The following is a 16,991-nucleotide window of genomic DNA, read 5'->3' as shown; positions in this document are numbered from 1 at the left end:
ATATTTTTCAACATATTGCATATAAAATGTCAGCTATTCCATTAGATTAACCCATATTGCCCATAAAAAGGCAGATATTGCACCAGGTCAAACTACACTGCCCATGAAATATCAGATATTGCACAAGATTTAATCCCTATTGCCCATAAAATGACAGATATTGCATAAGTTTAGTCAATATAGCCCATAAAATTACAGATATTGCATGATATTAGTCAATATAGCCCATAAAATGACAGACATTGCATAAGATTTATGCATATTGACCATATTGTAAATAATTTTTTGCAAATTAATTTAATGCATAATAATTATGCAAATAAATTTTTCGTGAGATTACACAACATTACCCATAAACTTCCAGATATTGCTCAAATTTCACAGATATTGCCAATAAAATGTCAGATACAGCACAAGAATAACCCATACTGCTTATAAAATTCATAGATACACATGATTAAAACATATTGCCCATAAAATGTCAGATATTGCACAAGATTAAGCCATCTTGCCCATAAAATTACAGATATTGCACAAGATAAACTCATATTGCCCATAAAATGTCAGATACTGCACGAGATTTACAAATATTGCCCATAAAATGTAAAATATTGCACAATATTTACAAATATTGCCCATAAAATATCAGATTTTGCATATTGCCCATATTACACATAAAATGCCAGATATTGCACAAAATATTGCCTATAAAATTACAGACATTGCACAAGATTAACCCATATTGCCCATAAAATGACAGATAATGCACAAAATTAAACCATATTGCCCATAAAATGTCAGATATTGCATAAGATTTACAAATGTTGCCCAAACATTATCAGATTTTGCACAATATTTATGCATTTTGCCCATATTACACATAAAATGCCAGATAATGCACAAAATGTACACATATTGCCCATAAAATTACAGACATTGCACAAGATTAACCCATATTATGCATAAAATGGCAGAAATTGCACAACATTTACACAAATTGCCCATAAAATTACATATACTGCACACAATTAACCCATATTGCACATAAAATGACAGATAATACACGAATTTAAACCCTATTGCCCATAAAACGTCAGATATATTGCACAATATTTACAAATATTGCTCATAAAAGTCAGATTTTGCACAACAGTTATGCTTATTGCCCATATTATGCATAAAATGGCTGAAATTGCACAACATTTACACAAATTGCCCATAAAATTACATATACTGCACACATTTTACCCATATTGCACATAAAATGACAGATAATGCATGAAATTAAACCATATTGCCCATAAAACGTCAGATATATTGCACAAGATTTACAAATATTGCCCATAAAATGTCAGATTTTGCACAACATTTACGCTTATTGCCCATATTATGCATAAAATGGCTGAAATTGCACAACATTTACACAAACTGCCCATAAAATTACAGATATTGCACAAGATTAACCAATATTGCCCATAAAATGACAGATAATGCACTAAATTAAACCATATTGCCCATAAAACGCCAGATATATTGCACAAGATTTACAAATATTGCCCATAAAATATCAGATTTGGCACAAGATTTATGCATATTGCCCATATTACAAATAAAATGCCAGATATTGCACGAAACTTGCACATATTGCCCCTAAAATTACAGATATTGCTCAAGATTAACCCATATTGCCCATAAAATGATGAGATTTCCACATATTTTGCACTATTTATGCATATTGCCCTTAAAATGACAGATATTGCTTTGTGTTTCAGCTCTGGAGTCCTAGGAAACTGACAGGAATCTCCATTTCCGGGCTGTGAAGTCAGGATCTACTAGTCTTTGACTTGTGTAAACAACTATGTCAAAGGATGAGGAAATTCCGAGCCCACCTCCAGAGTGGCCGGAAGAAATTTTAGTGTAAACACACATATCGGAAAAAAAGAGCCTGGAGAAGAAGTCACCATGAGAAGGATTCTCTAGGAAACTGGTGAAGCACTTAAATATCCGTACAAACTGCATGGATATACGCCGTGGATGGACATCACACACTTCAATCCTGCCTCCATGAGGGATTTGCCCTCCCCTCGACTTGTCTGAGGTCAAGCCAACGCAACGCCACCCTGATAAGTCTGGCTTAGCTGGCCACTTGGTAAGGACACATCTTCTTTTGTTAGCATAAGCTGCTTCTTACAGCCAGGGTGTTAAACGCTACAGATCGCCACAGATTCAGGAGACGCCGCAGTGCCAGAGTGCATGCATCATGATTAGTAAACAGGTTGTTTCATTAATCGAATCAAGATGCTGAGAGTCACCAAGACATCTGCATGTACTGTATCCATCTCTCTTTAGGGGCTTTGAAATCTTATATCTTATATCGTTATATCAGATGTAATAGATATGAAAAGGAAATCCCTTTTTGATGGTTTTCACATTAGACCATTAGAGCAAACCCCCAGATTGAAAAGTCCCCAAGTAAAGAGCTTTTTGATTCCCATCCTAGAGCTTCAGGCTAGCATACATCACTTACAGTCCGTTTGAGATCAGCAAGTCTTTTTTTAACTCATACCTTCTTCAAAAGCGGATCTCAGATACAGGGGTATTTTTGGTTCGCTTGATGTAAACCAGGTTAGAAAAGTTTCTGAAGAAAATCTGGTGGTATTCAGGGACTGCTTTTGGGTTAATCTGCTTTTACTCTTGAACTGCAAACTGAGAGTGTCATATTCAATAATAGCATTAATCTGACTATCAGATAAGAACTAAGGCCCAATCTCAATTCTATTTTTGTACCCCTTCCCCTTGGCCCTTACAACAGAGGGTTAGGGGGAAGAGCTTCAAAATTTACCCCTAAGAATCAGGACCAAACTACAGCACCTGCACACGTCAACGCGATCTCTTGCTTCATATGAGATCAGATTATGGCGACTGCTGTAGATATTCCAGTTGTGTTATTTTTTGGTATTTATCTTCAGGAAATCACTAATAGCATATATCATGTTATCACAACGATCTAATGTGGCAATAAGATTGTAATACTGTACATTTAACATATTCAGCAATGCAAACACACCAAAAACAACATTAACATTACACCAGACACTGTAAAAGCTCATTCCCAGCCACTAGACATGACTGACAGGGTATTCGAGTGTCATCGAGTGACAGAATGTTGTGGGACTGCTGTACAGGAGTTATGATTATGAATTATAGATTGCGAAATTTAGCAGTTTTTATTTTAGTGGGTTTTTTTAAAAGCATGACGGTAAAATCTGAACGCGGTTATGAATATAGTAAAACATGTGGTTGCTCGTTGTAAAAATTCGTAATAATGACAAAAAAATACTAATTTGTGGATCTCCTTACTCCCGGGTGCAGCTGTGGCTGGTGTATTCGGGGAAATTTTCTTACCCCTTGGTTTCGAGTGTGGTCCTGAAAAATCTTCATTCAAAGGGGTATTCACCCCTTCCCCTTAGCCCTACGCCTTCAAGCTAAAGAGAATTGGGACACCTCTACCCCTTGGCGTGAACGCGCAAAACAAGGGCTAGGGGTAAGGGGAAGGGCTAAGGGGTAGAATTGGGATTGGGCCTAAATCTGAACTGAATATCGAGGTGTCTGCTGACATTTCAGTATTGTGTAGAGTTGCTTTTTGGCTCAATCAAAGGTTTCATTATTGAATAATTTTGCAATTTCAGCACTTTTTATTGAACTAAACTGAATCAAGATTGTATTGAATTGAATTACCCATTTAAAAGTTGACCACTGCCTGATAAAAGTCTAGTGGCCTATCCAACAAATAATAACTTGACTTCTAGTTGATCATTTGGTATCGGAAGTGGCTTATATGAAAGGCAAAGGCCTCAAGATTACGCTTATTTGATCAGAATAAATTTAATTAGGACAGTAAGGTCTGACTTGGCTTAGACAAAAGTCTTGTAACTTAACAGAAATAATGTCCAGTATAGAATGTAAAGTCATGCTGCAGTGGAAACAGAATGAATATTGTGTCTGACTCCATCATGAGCTTTGAGGACTGCATCCATACATCTCTGCAATGACTCAAATCACTCATTAATAAAGTCATCAGGAATGGCAAAAAAAGCGTTCTTGCAGGACTCCCAGAGCTCATCAAGATTCTTTGGGTTCATCTTCAATGCCTGCTCCATCTTACCCCAGACATGCTCAATAATGTTCATGTCTGATGACTGGGCTGGCCAATGTTGGAGAACCTTGACATTCTTTGCCTTGACCCATACTCAATGTAACCTCAAACCATGATTTTTCCTTCAAACTTGACTGATTTCTCTGAGAATAATTTGAATTTGTGTCAGATTTGATGAAGATTGCATCATTTATTGATTTTATCGTGACGTCGCCTAGAAAATGCTACAATGTTTTAAAGGATAAACAATTACAGCTAAAAGTAATAAGTAATTTCATCTGTTTTTACAATCTTAGAACACATTTTTGTTACAGTACATACATGAAGGTGACTTTTCGCTGCATTTTTTATTTAAATAATTGCTAAAATTCCTAATGAACAGAAACGCTTAATGAACAGAAACATACTCAGATACAGAATGATGATTTTACTGACAAGAACTGAATATTTCATGTCGAAATCAATGAACTTTAAAACAATCCAAGGTGTTAATCTGACCCCATGCATTCACATGTTAAACATCTGCATATACATGCTTTATTCGAAGGGATGTTTTAGTTGTCAACATAAATTACTGTACAAAAACCTTTTATGGTGAGGTCAAATTGACTTAATTGGGGAAGCATTATCAGACTTTAGATTAATAACACTGAAAAAAATCTATTAAATAACAGTTTCTATATTATGAGATTCACAGGTGTTTTCCGCATATTTACCATTATAAATCGCATTATGGGGCCTTGATCTCTGCTGTATACTTTTGGTGTTAAAATTTCAACTGAAATTTCAGACATTTTATGAGCAATATGGGTTAAATCTCTTGCAATATTTGACATTTTATGGGCAATATGGATTAAATCTTGTGCAAAATCTGACATTTTATGGGCAATATGGATTAAATCTTGTGCAAAATCTGACATTTTATGGGCAATATGGATTAAATCTTGTGCAATATCTGACATTTTATTTGGAATATGGGTAAATCTCATGTAATATCTGTCATTTTAAGGGGTAATATGGGTTAATCTAATGCAATATCTGACATTTTATATGCAATATAGGCAATATGTTAAAAAAATATGTATTTTTCAAACAAGTTTTCTCTTTCTTACATATTATGATAATTTACAATTCTAATAGTAGGGAAATATTTGAAGTACATTGAATTTTATGCGCAATATGCATACATATGTAAGAACAGCCATTTTATGGCCAATAATCATATATCTTGAGCAATGTTTTGCATTTTATATGCAATTTAGGTAATAGGCAACAATATCATGCAATATCTGTCATTTTATGGGAGATATGTGTAAATACAGGGTTCATATAGATTTTTACTACTAAAATTCCATGATTTTTTCCATGACTTTTCCAGGACATTCAAGTAAATTTTCATGACCTAATGTTTAATGTAATGTCTATGTATACATGGTAAATAATAATAAAAAACAACGCATGTTTAAATTAATTATAACCTATCATAAAACACACAACAATCTTTTATTTAGTTTGAATTTATTTTTTATGTCTATTGTATGTAAGATTTATGTAGATAATGCTTACACATGGCAGTTCTTTCCCGCTGTGCCACCTCTGAAACTGAGACTAAACCAAAGGAAAATGAATGAATGAATGAATGAATGAATGCGTACACAGCATTCATATTGTGAGACCATGTTTTTGGCCAAAGACAGAAAAGAAGTAAAGACAACTAATCAATATTTAAGTTTACAGATATTTGTTGAACTAATTTCCATGACTTTTCCAAAACTTTGCGGGCTTTTCTGTTTTTCCAAACCTTTTCCAGGCCTGGAAAATGCCATTTCAGAATTGTATGACTTTTCCAGGTTTTCCATGACTGTGTGAATTCTGTAAATATTGCGCAATTTCTGTCATTTTATGGGTAATATGTGTAAATATCACGCAATATCTGTCATTTTATGGGTAATATGTGTAAATATCACGCAATATCTGTCATTTTATGGGTAATATGTGTAAATATCCCACAATATCTGTCATTTTATGGGTTATATGTGTAAATATCACACAATATCTGTCATTTTATGGGTAATATGTGTAAATATCCCACAATATCTGTCATTTTATGGGTAATGTGTGTAAATATCACACAATATCTGTCATTTTATGGGTAATATGTGTAAATATCCCACAATATCTGTCATTTTATGGGTAATATGTGTAAATATCACGCAATATCTGTAATTTTATGGGTAATATGTGTAAATATCACACAATATCTGTCATTTTATGGGTAATATGTGTAAATATCACACAATATCTGTCATTTTATGGGTAATATGTGAAAATATCACGCAATATCTGTCATTTTATGGGTAATATGTGTAAATATCACACAATATCTGTCATTTTATGGGTAATATGTGAAAATATCACGCAATATCTGTCATTTTATGGGTAATATGTGTAAATATCAAGCAATATCTGTCATTTTATGGGTAATATGTGAAAATATCACGCAATATCTGTCATTTTATGGGTAATGTGTTTAAATATCACGCAATATCTGTCATTTTATGGGTAATGTGTGTAAATATCACGCAATATCTGTCATTTTATGGGTAATATGTGTAAATATCAAGCAATATGTCATTTTATGGGTAATATGTGTAAATATCACGCAACATCTGTCATTTTATGGGTAACGTGTGTAAATATCACGCAATATCTGTCATTTTATGGGTAATATGGGTAAATATCACGCAATATCTGTCATTTTATGGGTAATATGTGTAAATATCCCGCAATATCTGTCATTTTATGGGTAATATGTGTAAATATCCCGCAATATCTGTCATTTTATGGGTAATATGTGTAAATATCCCGCAATATCTGTCATTTTATGGGTAATATGTGTAAATATCACGCAACATCTGTCATTTTATGGGTAATATGTGTAAATATCCCGCAATATCTGTCATTTTATGGGTAATGTGGGTAAATATCACGCAATATCTGTCATTTTATGGGTAATGTGGGTAAATATCACGCAATATCTGTCATTTTATGGGTAATGTGGGTAAATATCACGCAATATCTGTCATTTTATGGGTAATATGTGTAAATATCCCGCAATATCTGTCATTTTATGGGTAATATGTGTAAATATCACGCAATATCTGTCATTTTATGGGTAATATGTGTAAATATCCCGCAATATCTGTCATTTTATGGGTAATATGTGTAAATATCACGCAATATCTGTCATTTTATGGGTAATATGTGTAAATATCACGCAACATCTGTCATTTTATGGGTAATATGTGTAAATATCACGCAATATCTGTCATTTTCATGGGCGGTATGGTTTAATCTAGTTGAAATTCAAATTGTTGTTCAAATTTGATTTTTATACCATAATTTACAAGATAAAGCCAATTACTATTGGGTTGTTATTATTACTAAACAAAGCCAAAAAAAAGTCACCATCAAACTTTTCAACCTCAAAAGTTTTTGGAGGAAAGATCAAGTTCCAATTACGCAATTCAATAAATAGATAAAAAAAAAAAAACATGAAATTGCTAAATATTTAACTAGATATTGAACTAAACTCTTTTTTTAGAGCTTATTTACAGCATAACTTCAGTTTGTGTCATGCTTGCGTCACTTAATGATTTTATTGTGACTCCGCTTGGATAATTTGCACAGTTGACTTTGATTTCAATAGTTTGCCATATTATTTTAATAACTGGCAAAAAATAAATAAAATTACTCTGTAGGAGAGTCTCTTATTGAACATTTGATATTGTTAACTCTCCTTTAATGCGTTTAGAAAAGCGGTGACCTAATCATACTCGTCAATGGAATCCAGAGCATTCTGGGTGTGCAAAGGCACGGCAGGTTAAGCTTATATTCACTTGAGCCTTTCAACTCCCATAACCTGGGATTGAATTGGGCTTAGTTTTCAAGCCTGATGAAGGTCTTCCACCGGCAGGCTGTGAAATCACACTTTTTCCCCTCGACCTCAGCGGGAACTCTGGAAATCGGCTTGCAGGTGCAGCGTTCAATCCATTCAAAACCCGACCTGGAGTTTTGACGCATCTCATGTTGATCCCTTCACATTTTTGTTCCGCACAGAAGGTCTTGGATGGGTGCGTTTTGTTTTTTCTGCCTGTCCTGCTCCGACACGCTCAGAGAAAGCTGCATTCAAGTGTGCCAGTCGCTAATCATCAGGACTTTTAAAATGCCATCACGCACAATAGCACCGGGGTTTTATTTAGGCATGTTCTGCTCATCGGCACGCAGAACCGTCTGGATTCAGACTAACATTGTGAAAGCAAACATCCGCGGCATTCGCCAATCCAGACCGTAAAAAATTCCACAACGCAGCTGATTTATGCTTTGCAGATTTGACTATCCATTTGTAATATCTGATAGTGCAGCTGTTGCTTAAAAAGAAAATCTAAATCATGTATACGTGATTAAAACTACGCATTGTGGTTTAGTTAGACAAATAATCAGGCTGGAGTATGTCCTTTTTAGCTATTGATCACTAGAGGGACGCACATGTCTCTCTGGTTTTGCATCTGGACTGTTATTCCAGTCAGATGTTCCAGTCTTTCCCTGCATGAGGTACATTTTTACTACCAGCCATGGAAAAAAAAAAATAACTGGGGTGAAAGATGGCAGGAAATGCACTCTAAAGCACACAGCGTTCACACAGAGCGGGTGAAATGACCGCTCTAACCTTTGGGAAGCTTTGGTTATATGATGATATCAAATTCCTGCCGCAGTAAATCCTCAGTGGAACCACAAATCAAATCTCAGGACTAAACTGTTGACTTCATGTTTGGGCCCACACGGAAACTGCGCTCACAGAAGTCTGTATGACTGAAAACCCTGTCATTCATGAAGTGCTACATATCTCCTTGTGCTGTGTGAAAAGATCAAGTAAATTAAATGATGCATTCAGCTAGAGGAATGCATCAAAATTCACCAAAATATATGTTATTCTGAAGCTATGTTTCCATCCAGCTATTCTTATGCAGATTTTGGATATGTGCATAAAAAATGAGTTTAAATATCACGTAATGTGTGTAAATATCAAGCAATATCTGTCATTTTATGGGTAATGTGTAAATATCCCACAATATCTGTCATTTTATGGGTAATATGTGTAAATATCACGCAATATCTGTCATTTTATGGGTAATGTGTAAATATCCCACAATATCTGTCATTTTATGGGTAATATGTGTAAATATCACGCAATATCTGTCATTTTATGGGTAATATGTGTAAATATCCCACAATATCTGTCATTTTATGGGTAATATGTGTAAATATCACGCAATATCTGTCATTTTATGGGTAATATGTGTAAATATCACGCATTATCTGTCATTTTATGGGTAATATGTGCAAATATCACACAATATCTGTCATTTTATGGGTAATATGTGTAAATATCCCGCAATATCTGTCATTTTATGGGTAATATGTGTAAATATCACACAATATCTGTCATTTTATGGGTAATATGTGAAAATATCACGCAATATCTGTCATTTTATGGGTAATATGTGTAAATATCACGCAATATCTGTCATTTTATGGGTAATATGTGTAAATATCACGCAATATCTGTCATTTTATGGGTAATGTGTGTAAATATCACGCAATATCTGTCATTTTATGGGTAATGTGTGTAAATATCACGCAATATCTGTCATTTTATGGGTAATGTGTGTAAATATCACGCAATATCTGTCATTTTATGGGTAATGTGTGTAAATATCACGCAATATCTGTCATTTTATGGGTAATATGTGTAAATATGACGCAATATCTGTCATTTTATGGGTAATATGTGTAAATATCACGCAATATCTGTCATTTTATGGGTAATATGTGTAAATATCACGCAATATCTGTCATTTTATGGGTAATATGTGTAAATATCACGCAATATCTGTCATTTTATGGGTAATATGTGTAATTATCACGCAATATCTGTCATTTTATGGGTAATGTGTGTAAATATCACGCAATATCTGTCATTTTATGGGTAATATGTGTAAATATCATGCAATAACTGTCATTTTATGGGTAATATGTGTAAATATCACGCAATATCTGTCATTTTATGGGTAATATGTGTAAATATCACGCAATATCTGTCATTTTATGGGTAATGTGGGTAAATATCACGCAATATCTGTCATTTTATGGGTAATATGTGCAAATATCATGTAATATCAGTCATTTGCATGGGTGGTATGGTTTAATCTAGTTGAAATTCAAATTATAGTTTAACTGAATGACTTTTATTTTGATTTTAGTAGATCAAATCAATATACAGTTTTTTTAAGAGTAACAGCCTAAACAGGAAAAGTACTGACAAATTATTACCAGGTTTTTATACCATAATTTACAAGATAAAGCCAATTAGTATTGGGTTGTTATTATTACTAAACAAAGCCAAAAAAAGTCACCATCAAACTTTTCAACCTCAAAAGTTTTTGGAGGAAAGATCAAGCTCCAATTATGCAATTCAATAAACAGATGGAAAAAAAAAACACATGAAATTGCAAAATATTTAACTAGATAATGAACTAAACTCATCTTAAAATATGTTATTCAGTAGCTATGTTTCCATCCAGCTATTCTTATGCAGATTTTGGATAAGAAATGGCAAGATGCATATCATTTTTAAAAATGTGCATATAAACCGTATGCGCATAACCATACCTGTCAACATTAGGATGTGAAAATAAGGGATATGCCCACCATAACAAGCCCCCCCCCCCCCCCCAAAAAAAAATACTAAATATGTTCATCTGGAGCCGTTTCACTGTAAATAACTTTATGACAAGATAACTTTATGACAAACACAATGCATAAAATAAAGACAGAATGTGGCAGACAGCTGAGAACCCCTATATACTGGATTCACCTTTGCCCTGCTGCTGTTTGGGGTGTGTGTGTGTGTCTATACATTTGATGCGTGGCTCATAGACACTGTTGTAATAGAAAGCATGGTCTGCTTTCGGTTCGTTGCTTCGACATGTCAAGGTGGCTGCCATCTATTATAATGGTCAGGATTTGTTTACGTACGTGAATGTGTGTAGTATTACAAGCAATGTATGAAAATTCCAAAGATTTCTTAAAATAAACTTTGCATTTTGGGATAATCCAGCGCAGCTCTTTGATAATGAGCTGAAGTCTCCTTCCCAATATGCAGCCTATTCCTTTATTTTTCTACTTTGGAGAAGAGAGGAGAACAGTCTCACTGCTTGAACTGACTCCGAAATGTTTTGCGTTTTTTCAGAATGGATTAAATAATCGGACTCAGTGTGCAAGGTATTTTTACGTGACGAACTTTTCGCAAATGAATACGAAAACAACGTATACGAAAATTTCAGAAGTCAATGTGCAAAGACCTACAGTGTTGTTATATTATTAATGACCTCCAGAATTGTCAAGAGCGTCTGTGCTCCGCGTCTCACGCCTTCAAACACCATCACGCGTTCATTGCGTGTCAGCATTTATCTTCTGAGCCGCAAGTCATTTATTAAATAAAGAAAAGATTCACGCAGCTTCTCCTACTGCAGCATATTCTGTTTTTATGGATTTATTATTGTTGGTCAATCGGGAGGGCGACGCAGTGGCGCAGTAGGTAGTGCTGTCACCTCACAGCAAGAAGGTCACTGGTTCGATCCTCGGCATGAGTTAGTTGGCGTTTCTGTGTGGAGTTCGTGTGGGTTTCCTCCGGGTGCTCCGGTTTTCCCCACAGTCCAAAGACATGCAGGAGAGGTGAACTGGGTAGGCTAAAATTGTCCGTAGTGTATGGATGTTTCCCAGAGATGGGATGTTTCCCAGAGATGGGTTGCAGCTGGAAGGGCATCCGCTCCGTAAAACATGTGCTGGATAAGTTGGCGGTTCTTTCCGCTGTAGCAACCCCAGATTAATAAAGGGACTAAGGCGAAAAGAAAATGGATGAAAAGTTAATCGTGAAGTGGCGATTTTTTTGACTCTGTGGATTTAAGCGTTGCTTTATTCGCACATCTTTTATGCAATCCAGTTTTGTGCATAAATTTAATTTGCATCTTTGGAAAGAAACATAGCTAGTTACATTTTTTCACTGTGGAAGTCTTGATAAAAAGTTGAAATTCACGATTCACCTTTTACATTCATAAAACACTGGAAAAACCTGAGGGTGGGTAAATGACAACATTTTTTGATGAAAGTTCATTCATCCATTTTCCTTCAGCTTAGTCTCTATTTCAGAGGTGTCCAGAGTGGAATGAATAGCCAACTATACTGGCATGTGTTTTACGCAGCGGATGCACTACCGGCGGCAACCCAGTTTTGGGAAACATCCATACACACTCATTCCCAAACTACAGATAATTTGGTTTATTCAATTCACCAATAGCACATGTGTTTGAACTGTGGGGGAAACTGGAGCACCCGGAGGAAACCCGCGTCAACACAGGGAGAACATGCGAACTCCACTGCAAACTGGTCCAGCCAAGACTTGAACCAGCAAGCTTCTTGCTGTGCTAACCACTGAGCCACCGTGCTGCCAGTATGAATGTTTCCACTGTTTATTTTTTTGGAAACATACTTTGCATTGCAGAAATACACCCCATGAAATTCTGCTGTCTTACCTTCCAAAATCTGCACGCAAAATGTTATAACGTTTTAAAAGATAAACAATGACAACACAATTGTTTGTCAAACAAGTTTTTTCATCTGTTTTGCCATGAATAGTCCATAAAACAAAACATTTATATCATTCCAAACGTATGTGCTTTTCTATTGCTGAACAGAAAAGAGGTATTGAATTGAATTGAATTTTATTTGACAGATTTTAGACAAGCTGGACAAAAATACAAGTATCTCATACATTTTGAGATAAAAACTGCCGAGGATAAAAAAAAAAACACAAAGCACTTGGCTTGTTTCCATTGCGATCCTCGCTGTTAAATAAACCAAAGTATGGCTTCAAAATGCAGATGATGCATAAAACAAACAGTGACTGCACCTTTTTAAAAACAAGAACAAAATAATTCACAAATACATTCCTTCATTCTTTTTGGCTTAGTCCCTCTATTATTCAGGGGTCACCACAGCGGAATGAACCGTCAACTTATCCAGCACATGTTCTACGCAGCGGATGGCCTTCCAGCTGCAACTCTCTTCACAATCTAGTAACATATACTAGAAAAACATCCTCGTCCACCATGCAAAACTAATTATCCTCATCAACCATATTTTGATATCTTTATTGAACCTCCTTAAATCTTTATTTTCTTGATCGATTTTGGTAATTTGTTCCACATGATAGCACTTGTATATAAAAACATATTTTCCCCCACTAGACTTCAAAATTTATGGAAACAAATGTTAAAATCCCAACCCCTAAAAGGTATTTTGAGGTAAAAACAATGCCAAAAAGTTGCTTAAAATAAATTAAACTGCTTTTCAAGAGTTCACACTTAGCTGATAATCAATAAAGCGTATTTGGCATGCTGTCCCGGGAGAGAGCCCTGAGCTCGTAATATCCTCGAGCCCGGGGCTCCCTCCCGTTAGAAGGGCGAGAGCGGAGTTCGAGCTCAGGTAGGTCTCGAGGACTCCCCTGCTTGTCGGCGCGCGAGAAGTGTAAACTAAGGTTGTTCTCGGTGATAACTTGGTTTAGTCGATTGGCTATAGTGCATGTTTTTGGACAGTGGGAGGAAACCGGGGGACCCGGGGGAAACCTACGCGAACACGGGGAGGACATGTAAACTCCGCACAGAAACACCAATCAGCCCGATAGGAGGTTGGACCAGCGGTGTTCTTGCTGTGGGGCAACAGTGCTAGCCACTGGGCCACCTTGTAGTCCTATCGGAAAAAGGGGGAGGAAGTAGGGGTGGTTCAATCTATTATCCAAGTCGAGCTATTTTTCAAGCCAATAATAAAACATTTTTAAAAATCGACGGCACAGTGGTTAGGACTGTCGCCTCACAGCATGAAGGTTGCTGGTTCGAGTCCCGGCTGGGCCAGTTGGCATTTCTGTGTGGAGTTTGCATGTTGTTCCAGTGTTGCCGTGGGATTCCTCCGTGTGCTCCGGTGAATTGAATAAACTAAATTGGCCATTGTGTATGAGTGTGTGCGAATAGGTGTTTCACAGTACAGGGTTGCGGCTACAAGGGCATCCGCTGCATAAAACATATGCCAGAATAGTTGGCGGTTCATAAATCTCTAAAATAGAGACCAAGCCAAAGGAAAATGAATGATACATGACATTTTTAAATGCAATTGTGTCTCCAAAATTGTACATTGATGGGGCTGCTGTATACGAAATGTTTGCAGTTGAAGTGGGTCACCGTTACATAACCAGACTACATAATCAGCCATTTCAACATCCATTGTTGAGTCTCTGTGTATTTAATTTCCCAATGTGTATTTAAACAGAAGAGCAGTTAGCATGCTAAGTTATCAGTTATTATGCCAATCTTTCCTATCATCCACTGACCCTAAATGTTGCCTATAATCTAAACCTGATGTCACATTTGGGCCCGATCTCCAAATATGCTATAAACATTGACAAAGTCTCCGAGCATCTGCTCTCAGAAATCGCCTGTTTACTGGAAGTGTTATTCGACAGCTGTGAAAGACACCATTTAGCATTTAGTTTGTGTATTTGGAGGTTAGCCAGTGCATGTGGGGATGCTATGTCTGAAATACAACAGCTGTCACGTCCCGAACCTGCGAATGGCCAGTCAGATTTGACTATAACTCTGGAACTAACACCTATATTTATGATACACTAAACAGTGCATATACTTGCACCAAGAGGCTGAGACTGTGCTTTTATTTTAGCATGATGCTATTTTTTCTTTATATTTTAAAATCGTATTTTCCAAGTAGAATTTTAATCAATTGGATTGTGATGTGATTTGTTTAATTTGAAAACAGTGTATTTACAGTTGAAGTCAAAATGATTAGCCCTCCTGTATAGCTTTTACAAATATTTCTCAACAGCGCATGTCTTTGGACAGTGGGTGAAACCGGAGCACCCGGAGGAAACCCACGCTAACAAGGGGAGAACATGCAAACTCCACACTAAAATGCCATATGGCCCTGCCAGGACTCGAACAAGCAACCTTCTTACTGTGATGCGACAGTGCTAACCACTGAGCTACCGTGTTGACCAAAGGTGGAATTATTTAGTATTTATATTTTTCTGTGCTGAATTTAAAACTATTAATCACAATATATAATACAATTTTACTAGTAATTTTGCAAAATACTAGTATTCACCTTAAAGTTTAAAGGCTTAACTAGGTTAATTAGATTAATTAGACAAGTTAGATTAATTATGCAAGTCATTAGACAACAGTGGTTTGTTCTGCAGCCAATAAAAGAGACTCTAAATTCTAATGGGGGCTAATAATATTGAGAGTTTGTTTTATTTCAGCCAAACTAAAAGAAATAATAATAATTTTTTTAAAAATCAATCGTAAATACAACATGTAAGACTACGTAAATGATTAATTTGCATACATATATCATTATTAGGGATGCTCCGATCAGATTTTTTGCAGCCGAAACCAAGCACCAATTCTGATCAAATCTTTACCTAAGATAATATATAAGATAATAAGATGTTGCATATAATTCCTTAAACATGTCTCTTATAACCATTGTGCGGACATGTAATGATCAGAAGCAGCTTTACAGAAAATAATAAAGATAAAACAGATACAAAAAACTGCTAAGACATGTCCCAACGAAGTTTAGAGCGCATATTTGATGCATAAAGTTAAAATGCACACCTATAAATCCACTATCTTTACTAAAAGGAAATAGGTCCAAAAACTTTTGTTTATTGCAATAAGTATACATTAAGTTATATTATTAAATATTCAAGTTATATTGATATATATATATATAATTTGATTATATGGTTTGGAGTTGGATGTTTTATGAGATTACTTACATTTTTTGAGATTATTCTGTGTTTAAATTAAGATTTTTGCAAGATCGATTCAGCGATCGCTGAATCGCGGAACACTAGGGGGTCTGATTAAAGTATTATGTTTTTCTCTACACGTTTCCAGCTTATCTGCAGCACTTGTCCTGTGTTAGACATTTTATAGAGTCCTAAGAAATAAAACCACCAACAATCAATGTTTCATTACTAGATCCGTTTCAAAATGAATACATTTACAAAATAAAATTTATACATCCACAGCACTATTCACAATCAAAAAATCCAATTCGTAAGTTCAAAACACGATTCAAAACTACAAATCCAAATCCAATATGTGAATTCAAAACACAATTCAAAGTTAAACAAATGCAATATGTAAACTCAAAACACGATTCAAAACTACACAAATCCAATTTGTAAACTCAAAACACGATTTAAAACTACACAAATCCAGTTTGTAAATTTAAATCACGATTCAAAACTACTCAAAATCAAATTTGTAAAATCGAAACATGATTCAAAACTACACAAATTCAATTCGTAAATTCAAAACACGATTCAAAAATTAACAAATGCAATATGTAAATTCAACATGATTCAAAACTACACAAATCCAATTCGTAAGTTCAAAACACAATTCAAAACTACACAAATGCCATATGTAAGTTTAAAACATGATTCAAAACTACACAAATCCAGTTCGTAAATTCAAAACACGATTCAAAACTACACAAATCCAGTTCGTAAATTAAATCACGATTCAAAACTACACAAATCCAGTTTGTAAATTAAATCATGATTCAAAACTACACAAATCCAGTTCGTAAATTAAATCATGATTCAAAACTACACAAATCCAGTTTGTAAATT

The 16,991-nt window shown here is 35.2% G+C and overlaps 1 protein-coding gene across 1 annotated transcript in view; it reads left to right on the top strand.

Moving 5' to 3' along the window:
• The window catches only part of LOC130237459 (glial cell line-derived neurotrophic factor), a 63,265-nt gene that overhangs the window by 1,992 nt on the left and 44,282 nt on the right, over positions 1–16,991 (top strand). Inside the window, exon 2 of the mRNA XM_056468407.1 lies at positions 1,773–2,149. The gene's annotated coding sequence lies outside the window, so the exon portion shown is untranslated. The remainder of the gene's footprint in view (positions 1–1,772; positions 2,150–16,991) is intronic.

This window comes from Danio aesculapii, chromosome 2 (assembly GCF_903798145.1).
Source record: "Danio aesculapii chromosome 2, fDanAes4.1, whole genome shotgun sequence".
Taxonomy (NCBI): Eukaryota; Metazoa; Chordata; class Actinopteri; order Cypriniformes; family Danionidae; genus Danio; species Danio aesculapii.
The sequence above is the reverse complement of the archived record's forward strand: the minus strand, read 5'-3'. Positions and strand labels throughout refer to the sequence as shown.